Source organism: Cervus elaphus, unplaced genomic scaffold (assembly GCF_910594005.1).
Source record: "Cervus elaphus unplaced genomic scaffold, mCerEla1.1, whole genome shotgun sequence".
Taxonomy (NCBI): Eukaryota; Metazoa; Chordata; class Mammalia; order Artiodactyla; family Cervidae; genus Cervus; species Cervus elaphus.
The window spans coordinates 1,821,255-1,835,639 of NW_025316779.1; positions in this window are offsets into that span (position 1 = coordinate 1,821,255).

The following is a 14,385-nucleotide window of genomic DNA, read 5'->3' on the forward strand; positions in this document are numbered from 1 at the left end:
GAGGAGAATCCAGAGTTGTCCCTCGCAACTAGGCAGGAGTCCTGACGTGGCTGAACAAACACGTGGGTGGAAGGGCCATCCCCGTCGTAACTCGAGAATATACCCCAGGTTCCCGCCGCAACTCGAGAAAAACCATGAGACTTCCCCCTCGATGCGAGATGAGGCCCGATTCCCCTGTACTGCGTGCAGAGCAATTCCGTCTTGCACATCACACATGAAAGGAGCCTTGATTTCCTTGATGGCACTCCAGAGAAACCCCAAGAACACTGTTTCAAGGATAGAGGGATCCTGAGGTCACTGTAGCAACACGAAAGAACTCTGTGGACCAAAAATCAACTCGAAAAGAGAGGTTAGTCCCTGGATTCGTCTCCAGAGGAATACCACCTTACCACAAGCACCTCAAGAGGAGTCTTCTCTCAGCTCTATGTATGTGAGAGGGACCCTGAGTTTGCGGCCTCAAGTGGAATGGACACCGCGATGCCCTGACTCGAAATAAGGCTGGATATCCCTTCAGTGACTTCAATGCAGGCTCGTCTTGCATCTCCCAGGACGAAAGGATGTCTGAATCCCCTGTGGAAAGCACAGAGAAAGACTTAGTTCCCCACCTCATCGCGACCGATAGCCTCACATCCTTTGAAAACTCCAGAGGTACGCGGAGATCAGTGCCTCCAAAGGAGACGATGCCTGACTCCTCGTGAAACTTGATAGGAGTCCCAGGATTCCTGTGGCACTTGGAAAGGGACACTTGGTCTCCCGCCTCAGCTGGAGAGGCGTCCCAATTGCCCTGACAAGCCTCGAGGAGAATCCAGAGTTGTCCCTCGCAACTAGGCAGGAGTCCTGACGTCGCTGAAGAAACACGTGGGTGGAAGGGCCATCCCCGTCGTAACTCGAGAATATACCCCAGGTTCCCGCCGCAACTCGAGAAAAACCATGAGACTTCCCCCTCGCTGCGAGATGAGGCCCGATTCCCCTGCACTGCGTGCAGAGCAATTCCGTGATGCACATCACACATGAAAGGAGCCTTGATTTCCTTGATGGCACTCCAGAGAAACCCCAAGAACACTCTTTCAAGGCTAGAGGGATCCTGAGGTCACTGTAGCAACACGAAAGATCTCCGTGGGCCAAAAATCAACTCGAGATGAGAGGTTAGTCCCTGGCTTCTACTCCAGAGGAATACCACCTTACCACAAGCACCTCAAGAGGAGGCTTCTCTCAGCTCTAGGTATGTGAGAGGGACCCTGAGTTTGCGGCCTCAAGTGGAATGGACTCCGCGATGCCCTGACGCGAAATAAGGCTGGATATCCCTGCAGTGACTTGAATGCAGGCTCGTCTTGCATCTCCCAAGAAGAAAGGATGTCTGGATCCCCTGTGGAGACCACAGAGAAAGACATAGTTTCCCACCTCATCGCGACCGGAGGCCTCACATCCTTTGAAAACTCCAGAGGTACGCGGAGATCAGTGCCTCCAAAGGAGACGATGCCTGACTCCTCGTGAAACTTGATAGGAGTCCCAGGATTCCTGTGGCACGTGGAAAGGGACCCTTGGTCTCCCGCCTCAGCTGGAGAGGCGTCCCAATTGCCTTGCCAAGCCTCGAGGAGAATCCCGAGTTGTGTCTCGCAACTAGGCAAGAGTCCTGACGTGGCTGAACAAGCACGTGTGTGGAAGGGCCATCCCCGTCGTAACTCGAGAATATACCCCAGGTTCCCGCCGCAACTCGAGAAAAACCATGAGACTTCCCCCTCGCCGCGAGATGAGGCCCGATTCCCCCGCACTGCGTGCAGAGCAATTCTGTGTTGCACATCACACATGAAAGGAGCCTTGATTTCCTTCATGGCACTCCAGAGAAACCCCAAGAACACTGTTTCAAGGCTAGAGGGATCCTGAGGTCACTGTAGCAACACGAAAGAGCTCCGTGGACCAAAATTCAACTCGAGATGAGAGGTTAGTCCCTGGCTTCGACTCCAGAGGAATACCACCTTACCACAAGCACCTCAAGAGGAGGCTTCTCTCAGCTCTAAGTATGTGAGAGGGACCCTGAGTTTGCGGCCTCAAGTGAAATGGACACCGCGATGCCCTGACTCGAAATAAGGCCGGATATCCCTGCAGTGACTTCAATGCAGGCTCGTCTTGCATCTCCCAAGACGAAAGGATGTCTGAATCCCCTGTGGAGACCACAGAGAAACACCTAGTTCCCCACCTCATCGCGACAGGAGACCTCAAATCCTTTGAAAACTCCAGAGGTATGCGGAGATCAGTGCCTCCAAACGAGACGAGGCCTGACTCCTCGTGAAACTTGATAGGAGACCCAGGATTCCTGTGGCACGTGGAAAGGGACCCTTGGTCTCCCGTCTCAGCTGGAGAGGCGTCCCAATTGCCCTGCAAAGCCTCCAGGAGAATCCCGAGTTGTCCCTCGCAACTAGGCAGGAGCCCTGACATGGCTGAACACACACGTGGGTGGAAGGGCCATCCCCGTCGTAACTCAAGAATATACCCCAGGTTCCCGCCGCAACTCGAGAAAAACCATGAGACTTCCCCCTCGCCGCGAGATGAGGCCCGATTCCCCTGTACTGCGTGCAGAGCAATTCCGTCTTGCACATCACACATGAAAGGAGCCTTGATTTCCTTGATGGCACTCCAGAGAAACCCCAAGAACACTGTTTCAAGGATAGAGGGATCCTGAGGTCACTGTAGCAACACGAAAGAACTCTGTGGACCAAAAATCAACTCGAAAAGAGAGGTTAGTCCCTGGATTCGTCTCCAGAGGAATACCACCTTACCACAAGCACCTCAAGAGGAGGCTTCTCTCAGCTCTAGGTATGTGAGAGGGACCCTGAGTTTGCGGCCTCAAGTGGAATGGACACTACGATGCCCTGACTCGAAATATGGCCGGATATCCCTGCAGTGACTTCCATGCAGGCTCGTCTTGCATCTCCCAGGACGAAAGGATGTCTGAATCCCCTGTGGAAAGCACAGAGAAAGACTTAGTTCCCCACCTCATCGCGACCGATAGCCTCACATCCTTTGAAAACTCCAGAGGTACGCGGAGATCAGTGCCTCCAAAGGAGACGATGCCTGACTCCTCGTGAAACTTGATAGGAGTCCCAGGATTCCTGTGGCACTTGGAAAGGGACACTTGGTCTCCCGCCTCAGCTGGAGAGGCGTCCCAATTGCCCTGCCAAGCCTCGAGGAGAATCCAGAGTTGTCCCTCGCAACTAGGCAGGAGTCCTGACGTCGCTGAAGAAACACGTGGGTGGAAGGGCCATCCCCGTCGTAACTCGAGAATATACCCCAGGTTCCCGCCGCAACTCGAGAAAAACCATGAGACTTCCCCCTCGCCGCGAGATGAGGCCCGATTCCCCTGCACTGCGTGCAGAGCAATTCCGTGTTGCACATCACACATGAAAGGAGCCTTGATTTCCTTGATGGCACTCCAGAGAAACCCCAAGAACACTGTTTCAAGGCTAGAGGGATCCTGAGGTCACTGTAGCAACACGAAAGAGCTCCGTGGGCCAAAAATCAACTCGAGATGAGAGGTTAGTCCCTGGCTTCGACTCCAGAGGAATACCACCTTACCACAAGCACCTCAAGAGGAGGCTTCTCTCAGCTCTAGGTATGTGAGAGGGACCCTGAGTTTGCGGCCTCAAATGGAATGGACACCGCGATGCCCTGACGCGAAATAAGGCTGGATATCCCTGCAGTGACTTGAATGCAGGCTCGTCTTGCATCTCCCAAGATGAAAGGATGTCTGAATCCCCTGTGGAGACCACAGAGAAAGACCTAGTTCCCCACCTCATCGCGACCGGAGGCCTCACATCCTTTGAAAATTCCAGAGGTACGCGGAGATCAGTGCCTCCAAAGGAGACGATGCCTGACTCCTCGTGAAACTTGATAGGAGTCCCAGGATTCTTGTGGCACGTGGAAAGGAAACCTTGGTCACCCGCCTCAGCTGGAGAGGCGTTCCAATTGCCCTGCCAAGCCTCGAGGAGAATCCCGAGTTGTCCCTCGCAACTAGGCAGGAGTCCTGACGTGGCTGAACAAACACGTGGGTGGAAGGGCCATCCCCGTCGTAACTCGAGAATATACCCCAGGTTCCCGCCGCAACTCGAGAAAAACCATGAGACTTCCCCCTCGATGCGAGATGAGGCCCGATTCCCCTGTACTGCGTGCAGAGCAATTCCGTCTTGCACATCACACATGAAAGGAGCCTTGATTTCCTTGATGGCACTCCAGAGAAACCCCAAGAACACTGTTTCAAGGCTAGAGGGATCCTGAGGTCACTGTAGCAACACGAAAGAACTCTGTGGACCAAAAATCAACTCGAAAAGAGAGGTTAGTCCCTGGATTCGTCTCCAGAGGAATACCACCTTACCACAAGCACCTCAAGAGGAGGCTTCTCTCAGCTCTAGGTATGTGAGAGGGACCCTGAGTTTGCGGCCTCAAGTGGAATGGACACCGCGATGCCCTGACTCGAAATAAGGCCGGATATCCCTGCAGTGACTTCAATGCAGGCTCGTCTTGCATCTCCCAAGACGAAAGGGTGTCTGAATCCCGTGTGGAAAGCACAGAGAAAGACTTAGTTCCCCACCTCATCGCGACCGATAGCCTCACATCCTTTGAAAACTCCAGAGGTACGCGGAGATCAGTGCCTCCAAAGGAGACGATGCCTGACTCCTCGTGAAACTTGATAGGAGTCCCAGGATTCCTGTGGCACTTGGAAAGGGACACTTGGTCTCCCGCCTCAGCTGGAGAGGCGTCCCAATTGCCCTGCCAAGCCTCGAGGAGAATCCAGAGTTGTCCCTCGCAACTAGGCAGGAGTCCTGACGTCGCTGAACAAACACGTGGGTGGAAGGGCCATCCCCGTCGTAACTCGAGAATATACCCCAGGTTCCCGCCGCAACTCGAGAAAAACCATGAGACTTCCCCCTCGCCGCGAGATGAGGCCCGATTCCCCTGCACTGCGTGCAGAGCAATTCCGTGTTGCACATCACACATGAAAGGAGCCTTGATTTCCTTGATGGCACTCCAGAGAAACCCCAAGAACACTGTTTCAAGGCTAGAGGGATCCTGAGGTCACTCTAGCAACACGAAAGAGCTCCGTGGGCCAAAAATCAACTCGAGATGAGAGGTTAGTCCCTGGCTTCGACTCCAGAGGAATACCACCTTACCACAAGCACCTCAAGAGGAGGCTTCTCTCAGCTCTAGGTATGTGAGAGGGACCCTGAGTTTGCGGCCTCAAGTGGAATGGACACCGCGATGCCCTGACGCGAAATAAGGCTGGATATCCCTGCAGTGACTTGAATGCAGGCTCGTCTTGCATCTCCCAAGATGAAAGGATGTCTGAATCCCCTGTGGAGACCACAGAGAAAGACCTAGTTCCCCACCTCATCGCGACCGGAGGCCTCACATCCTTTGAAAACTCCAGAGGTACGCAGAGATCAGTGCCTCCAAAGGAGACGATGCCTGACTCCTCGTGAAACTTGATAGGAGTCCCAGGATTCCTGTGGCACGTGGAAAGGGACCCTTGGTCTCCCGCCTCAGCTGGAGAGGCGTCCCAATTGCCTTGCCAAGCCTCGAGGAGAATCCCGAGTTGTGTCTCGCAACTAGGCAAGAGTCCTGACGTGGCTGAACACGCACGTGTGTGGAAGGGCCATCCCCGTCGTAACTCGAGAATATACCCCAGGTTCCCGCCGCAACTCGAGAAAAACCATGAGACTTCCCCCTCGCCGCGAGATGAGGCCCGATTCCCCTGCACTGCGTGCAGAGCAATTCTGTGTTGCACATCACACATGAAAGGAGCCTTGATTTCCTTCATGGCACTCCAGAGAAACCCCAAGAACACTGTTTCAAGGCTAGAGGGATCCTGAGGTCACTGTAGCAACACGAAAGAGCTCCGTGGGCCAAAAATCAACTCGAGATGAGAGGTTAGTCCCTGGCTTCGACTCCAGAGGAATACCACCTTACCACAAGCACCTCAAGAGGAGGCTTCTCTCAGCTCTAGGTATGTGAGAGGGACCCTGAGTTTGCGGCCTCAAGTGGAATGTACACCGTGATGCCCTGACTCGAAATAAGGCCGGATATCCCTGCAGTGACTGGAATGCAGGCTCGTCTTGCATCTCCCAAGACGAAACGGTGTCTGAATCCCCTGTGGAGACCACAGAGAAAGACGTAGTTCCCCACCTCATCGCGACAGGAGGCCTCAAATCCTTTGAAAACTCCAGAGGTATGCGGAGATCAGTGCCTCCAAAGGAGACGATGCCTGACTCCTCGTGAAACTTGATAGGAGACCCAGGATTCCTGTGGCACGTGGAAAGGGACACTTGGTCTCCTGTCTCAGCTGGAGAGGCGTCCCAATTGCCCTGCAAAGCCTCGAGGAGAATCCCGAGTTGTCCCTCGCAACTAGGCAGGAGTCCTGATATGGCTGAACACACACGTGTGTGGAAGGGCCATCCCGGTCGTAACTCGAGAATATACCCCAGGTTCCCGCCGCAACTCGAGAAAAACCATGAGACTTCCCCCTCGCCACGAGATGAGGCCCGATTCCCCTGCACTGCGTGCAGAGCAATTCCGTGTTGCACATCACACATGAAAGGAGCCTTGATTTCCTTGATGGCACTCCAGAGAAACCCCAAGAACACTGTTTCAAGGCTCGAGGGATCCTGAGGTCACTGTAGCAACACGAAAGAGCTCCGTGGGCCAAAAATCAACTCGAGATGAGAGGTTAGTCCCTGGCTTCGACTCCAGAGGAATACCACCTTACCACAAGCACCTCAAGAGGAGGCTTCTCTCAGCTCTAGGTATGTGAGAGGGACCCTGAGTTTGCGGCCTCAAGTGGAATGGACACCGCAATGCCCTGACGCGAAATAAGGCTGGATATCCCTGCAGTGACTTGAATGCAGGCTCGTCATGCATCTCCCAAGATGAAAGGATGTCTGAATCCCCTGTGGAGACCACAGAGAAAGACCTAGTTCCCCACCTCATCGCGACCGGAGACCTCACATCCTTTGAAAACTCCAGAGGTACGCGGAGATCAGTGCCTCCAAAGGAGATGATGCCTGACTCCTCGTGAAACTTGATAGGAGTCCCAGGATTCCTGTTGCACGTGGAAAGGGACACTTGGTCTCCCGTCTCAGCTGGAGAGGCGTCCCAATTGCCCTGCCAAGCCTCGAGGAGAATCCCGAGTTGTGTCTCTCAACTAGGCAAGAGTCCTGACGTGGCTGAACAAACACGTGTGTGGAAGGGCCATCCCCGTCGTAACTCGAGAATATACCCCAGGTTCCCGCCGCAACTCGAGAAAAACCATGAGACTTCCCCCTCGCCGCGAGATGAGGCCCGATTCCCCTGCACTGCGTGCAGAGCAATTCTGTGTTGCACATCACACATGAAAGGAGCCTTGATTTCCTTCATGGCACTCCAGAGAAACCCCAAGAACACTGTTTCAAGGCTAGAGGGATCCTGAGGTCACTGTAGCAACACGAAAGAGCTCCGTGAGCCAAAAATCAACTGGAGATGAGAGGTTAGTCCCTGGCTTCGACTCCAGAGGAATACCACCTTACCACAAGCACCTCAAGAGGAGGCTTCTCTCAGCTCTAGGTATGTGAGAGGGACCCTGAGTTTGCGGCCTCAAGTGGAATGGACACCGTGATGCCCTGACTCGAAATAAGGCCGGATATCCCTGCAGTGACTGGAATGCAGGCTCGTCTTGCATCTCCCAAGACGAAACGGTGTCTGAATCCCCTGTGGAGACCACAGAGAAAGACGTAGTTCCCCACCTCATCGCGACAGGAGGCCTCAAATCCTTTGAAAACTCCAGAGGTATGCGGAGATCACTGCCTCCAAAGGAGACGATGCCTGACTCCTCGTGAAACTTGATAGGAGACCCAGGATTCCTGTTTCACGTGGAAAGGGACCCTTGGTCTTCCGTCTCAGCTGGAGAGGCGTCCAAATTGCCCTGCAAAGCCTCGAGGAGAATCCCGAGTTGTTCCTCGCAACTAGGCAGGAGTCCTGACATGGCTGAACACACACGTGTGTGGAAGGGCCATCCCCGTCGTAACTCGAGAATATACCCCAGGTTCCCGCCGCAACTCGAGAAAAACCATGAGACTTCCCCCTCGCCGCGAGATGAGGCCCGATTCCCCTGCACTGCGTGCAGAGCAATTCCGTGTTGCACATCACACATGAAAGGAGCCTTGATTTCCTTGATGGCACTCCAGAGAAACCCCAAGAACACTGTTTCAAGGCTAGAGGGATCCTGAGGTCACTGTAGCAACACGAAAGAGCTCCGTGGGCCAAAAATCAACTCGAGATGAGAGGTTAGTCCCTGGCTTCGACTCCAGAGGAATACCACCTTACCACAAGCACCTCAAGAGGAGGCTTCTCTCAGCTCTAGGTATGTGAGAGGGACCCTGAGTTTGCGGCCTCAAGTGGAATGGACACCGCGATGCCCTGACGCGAAATAAGGCTGCTTATCCCTGCAGTGACTTGAATGCAGGCTCGTCTTGCATCTCCCAAGAAGAAAGGATGTCTGAATCCCCTGTGGAGACCACAGAGAAAGACCTAGTTCTCCACCTCATCGCGACCGGAGGCCTCACATCCTTTGAAAACTCCAGAGGTACGCGGAGATCAGTGCCTCCAAAGGAGACGATGCCTGACTCCTCGTGAAACTTGATAGGAGTCCCAGGATTCCTGTGGCACGTGGAAAGGGACCCTTGGTCTCCCGCCTCAGCTGGAGAGGCGTCCCAATTGCCTTGCCAAGCCTCGAGGAGAATCCCGAGTTGAGTCTCGCAACCAGGCAAGAGTCCTGACGTGGTTGAACAAACACGTGGGTGGAAGGGCCATCCCCGTCGTAACTCGAGAATATACCCCAGGTTCCCGCCGCAACTCGAGAAAAACCATGAGACTTCCCCCTCGCCGCGAGATGAGGCCCGATTCCCCTGCACTGCGTGCAGAGCAATTCTGTCTTGCACATCACACATGAAAGGAGCCTTGATTTCCTTCATGGCACTCCAGAGAAACCCCAAGAACACTGTTTCAAGGCTAGAGGGATCCTGAGGTCACTGTAGCAACACGAAAGAGCTCCGTGGACCAAAAATCAACTCGAGATGAGAGGTTAGTCCCTGGCTTCGACTCCAGAGGAATACCACCTTACCACAAGCACCTCAAGAGGAGGCTTCTCTCAGCTCTAGGTATGTGAGAGGGACCCTGAGTTTGCGGCCTCAAGTGGAATGGACACCCCGATGCCCTGACTCGAAATAAGGCCGGATATCCCTGCAGTGACTGGAATGCAGGCTCGTCTTGCATCTCCCAAGACGAAAGGGTGTCTGAATCCCCTGTGGAGACCACAGAGAAAGACCTAGTTCCCCACCTCATCGCGACAGGAGGCCTCAAATCCTTTGAAAACTCCAGAGGTATGCGGAGATCAGTGCCTCCAAAGGAGACGATGCCTGACTCCTCGTGAAACTTCATAGGAGACCCAGGATTCCTGTGGCACGTGGAAAGGGACCCTTGGTCTCCCGTCTCAGCTGGAGAGGTGTCCCAATTGCCCTGCAAAGCCTCGAGGAGTATCCCGAGTTGTCCCTCGCAACTAGGCAGGAGTCCTGACGTCGATGAAGAAACACGTGGGTGGAAGGGCCATCCCCGTCGTAACTCGAGAATATACCCCAGGTTCCCACCACAACTCGAGAAAAACCATGAGACTTCCCCCTCGCTGCGAGATGAGGCCCGATTCCCCTGCACTGCGTGCAGAGCAATTCCGTGTTGCACATCACACATGAAAGGAGCCTTGATTTCCTTGATGGCACTCCAGAGAAACCCCAAGAACACTGTTTCAAGGCTAGAGGGATCCTGAGGTCACTGTAGCAACACGAAAGAGCTCCGTGGACCAAGAATCAACACGAGATGAGAGGTTAGTCCCTGGCTTCGACTCCTGAGGAATACCACCTTACCACAAGCACCTCAAGAGGAGGCTTCTCTCAGCTCTAGGTATGTGAGAGGGATCCTGAGTTTGCGGCCTCAAGTGGAATGGACACAGCGATGCCCTGACTCGAAATAAGGCCGGATATCCCTGCAGTGACTTGAATGCAGGCTCGTCTTGCATCTCCCAAGAAGAAAGGATGTCTGAATCCCCTGTGGAGACCACAGAGAAACACCTAGTTCCCCACATCATCGCAACCGGAGGCCTCACATCCTTTGAAAACTCCAGAGGTACGCGGAGATCAGTGCCTCCAAAGGAGACGATGCCTGACTCCTCGTGAAACTTGATAGGAGTCCCAGGATTCTTGTGGCATGTGGAAAGGGACCCTTGGTCTCCCGCCTCAGCTGGAGAGGCGTTCCAATTGCCCTGCCAAGCCTCGAGGAGAATCCCGAGTTGTCCCTCGCAACTAGGCAGGAGTCCTGACGTGGCTGAACAAACACGTGGGTGGAAGGGCCATCCCCGTCGTAACTCGAGAATATAACCCAGGTTCCCGCCGCAACTCGAGAAAAACCATGAGACTTCCCCCTCGATGCGAGATGAGGCCCGATTCCCCTGTACTGCGTGCAGAGCAATTCCGTCTTGCACATCACACATGAAAGGAGCCTTGATTTCCTTGATGGCACTCCAGAGAAACCCCAAGAACACTGCTTCAAGGATAGAGGGATCCTGAGGTCACTGTAGCAACACGAAAGAACTCTGTGCACCAAAAATCAACTCAAAAAGAGAGGTTAGTCCCTGGATTCGTCTCCAGAGGAATACCACCTTACCACAAGCACCTCAAGAGGAGGCTTCTCTCAGCTCTAGGTATGTGAGAGGGACCCTGAGTTTGCGGCCTCAAGTGGAATGGACACCGCGATGCCCTGACTCGTAATAAGGCCGGATATCCCTGCAGTGACTTCAATGCAGGCTCGTCTTGCATCTCCCAGGACGAAAGGATGTCTGAATCCCCTGTGGAAAGCACAGAGAAAGACTTAGTTCCCCACCTCATCGCGACCGATAGCCTCACATCCTTTGAAAACTCCAGAGGTACGCGGAGATCAGTGCCTCCAAAGGATACGATGCCTGACTCCTCGTGAAACTTGATAGGAGTCCCAGGATTCCTGTGGCACTTGGAAAGGGACACTTGGTCTCCCGCCTCAGCTGGAGAGGCGTTCCAATTGCCCTGCCAAGCCTCGAGGAGAATCCAGAGTTGTCCCTCGCAACTAGGCAGGAGTCCTGACGTGGCTGAACACACACGTGGGTGGAAGGGCCATCCCCGTCGTAACTCGAGAATATACCCCAGGTTCCCGCCGCAACTCGAGAAAAACCATGAGACTTCCCCCTCGCCGCGAGATGAGGCCCGATTCCCCTGCACTGTGTGCAGAGCAATTCCGTGTTGCACATCACACATGAAAGGAGCCTTGATTTCCTTGATGGCATTCCAGAGAAACCCCAAGAACACTGTTTCAAGGCTAGAGGGATCCTGAGGTCACTGTAGCAACACGAAAGAGCTCCGTGGACGAAAAATCAACTCGAGATGAGAGGTTAGTCCCTGGCTTCGACTCCAGAGGAATACCACCTTACCACAAGCACCTCAAGAGGAGGCTTCTCTCAGCTCTAGGTATGTGAGAGGGACCCTGAGTTTGCGGCCTCAAGTGGAATGGACACCGCGATGCCCTGACGCGAAATAAGGCTGGATATCCCTGCAGTGACTGGAATGCAGGCTCGTCTTGCATCTCCCAAGACGAAAGGGTGTCTGAATCCCCTGTGGAGACCACAGAGAAAGACCTAGTTCCCCACCTCATCGCGACTGGAGGCCTCAAATCCTTTGAAAACTCCAGAGGTATGCGGAGATCAGTGCCTCCAAAGGAGACGATGCCTGACTCCTCGTGAAACTTGATAGGAGACCCAGGATTCCTGTGGCACGTGGAAAGGGACCCTTGGTCTCCCGTCTCAGCTGGAGAGGCGTCCCAATTGCCCTGCAAAGCCTCGAGGAGAATCCCGAATTGTCCCTCTTAACTAGGCAGGAGTCCTGACATGGCTAAACACACACGTGTGTGGAAGGGCCATCCCCGTCGTAACTCGAGAATATACCCCAGGTTCCCGCCGCAACTCGAGAAAAACCATGAGACTTCCCCCTCGCCGCGAGATGAGGCCCGATTCCCCTGCACTGCGTGCAGAGCAATTCCGTGTTGCACATCACACATGAAAGGAGCCTTGATTTCCTTGATGGCACTCCAGAGAAACCCCAAGAACACTGTTTCAAGGCTAGAGGGATCCTGAGGTCACTGTAGCAACACGAAAGAACTCTGTGGACCAAAAATCAACTCGAAAAGAGAGGTTAGTCCCTGGATTCGTCTCCAGAGGAATACCACCTTACCACAAGCACCTCAAGAGGAGGCTTCTCTCAGCTCTAGGTATGTGAGAGGGATCCTGAGTTTGCGGCCTCAAGTGGAATGGACACCGCAATGCCCTGACTCGAAATAAGGCCGGATATCCCTGCAGTGACTTGAATGCAGGCTCGTCTTGCATCTCCCAAGAAGAAAGGATGTCTGAATCCCCTGTGGACACCACAGAGAAACACCTAGTTCCCCACCTCATCGCGACCGGAGGCCTCACATCCTTTGAAAACTCCAGAGGTACGCAGAGATCAGTGCCTCCAAAGGAGACGATGCCTGACTCCTCGTGAAACTTGATAGGAGTCCCAGGATTCCTGTGGCACGTGGAAAGGGACACTTGGTCTCCCGCCTCAGCTGGAGAGGCGTCCCAATTGCCTTGCCAAGCCTCGAGGAGAATCCCGAGTTGTGTCTCGCAACTAGGCAAGAGTCCTGACGTGCTGAACAAGCACGTGTGTGGAAGGGCCATCCCCGTCGTAACTCGAGAATATACCCCAGGTTCCCGCCGCAACTCGAGAAAAACCATGAGACTTCCCCCTCGCCGCGAGATGAGGCCCGATTCCCCTGCACTGCGTGCAGAGCAATTCTGTGTTGCACATCACACATGAAAGGAGCCTTGATTTCCTTCATGGCACTCCAGAGAAACCCCAAGAACACTGTTTCAAGGCTAGAGGGATCCTGAGGTCACTGTAGCAACACGAAAGAGCTCCGTGGGCCAAAAATCAACTCGAGATGAGAGGTTAGTCCCTGGCTTCGACTCCAGAGGAATACCACCTTACCACAAGCACCTCAAGAGGAGGCTTCTCTCAGCTCTAGGTATGTGAGAGGGACCCTGAGTTTGCGGCCTCAAGTGGAATGTACACCGTGATGCCCTGACTCGAAATAAGGCCGGATATCCCTGCAGTGACTTGAATGCAGGCTCGTCTTGCATCTCCCAAGACGAAACGGTGTCTGAATCCCCTGTGGAGACCACAGAGAAAGACGTAGTTCCCCACCTCATCGCGACAGGAGGCCTCAAATCCTTTGAAAACTCCAGAGGTATGCGGAGATCAGTGCCTCCAAAGGAGACGATGCCTGACTCCTCGTGAAACTTGATAGGAGACCCAGGATTCCTGTGGCACGTGGAAAGGGACACTTGGTCTCCCGTCTCAGCTGGAGAGGCGTCCCAATTGCCCTGCAAAGCCTCGAGGAGAATCCCGAGTTGTCCCTCGCAACTAGGCAGGAGTCCTGACATGGCTGAACACACACGTGTGTGGAAGGGCCATCCCGGTCGTAACTCGAGAATATACCCCAGGTTCCCGCCGCAACTCGAGAAAAACCATGAGACTTCCCCCTCGCCACGAGATGAGGCCCGATTCCCCTGCACTGCGTGCAGAGCAATTCCGTGTTGCACATCACACATGAAAGGAGCCTTGATTTCCTTGATGGCACTCCAGAGAAACCCCAAGAACACTGTTTCAAGGCTCGAGGGATCCTGAGGTCACTGTAGCAACACGAAAGAGCTCCGTGGGCCAAAAATCAACTCGAGATGAGAGGTTAGTCCCTGGCTTCGACTCCAGAGGAATACCACCTTACCACAAGCACCTCAAGAGGAGGCTTCTCTCAGCTCTAGGTATGTGAGAGGGACCCTGAGTTTGCGGCCTCAAGTGGAATGGACACCGCGATGCCCTGACGCGAAATAAGGCTGGATATCCCTGCAGTGACTTGAATGCAGGCTCGTCATGCATCTCCCAAGATGAAAGGATGTCTGAATCCCCTGTGGAGACCACAGAGAAAGACCTAGTTCCCCACCTCATCGCGACCGGAGGCCTCACATCCTTTGAAAACTCCAGAGGTACGCGGAGATCAGTGCCTCCAAAGGAGATGATGCCTGACTCCTCGTGAAACTTGATAGGAGTCCCAGGATTCCTGTTGCACGTGGAAAGGGACACTTGGTCTCCCGTCTCAGCTGGAGAGGCGTCCCAATTGCCCTGCCAAGCCTCGAGGAGAATCCCGAGTTGTGTCTCTCAACTAGGCAAGAGTCCTGACGTGGCTGAACAA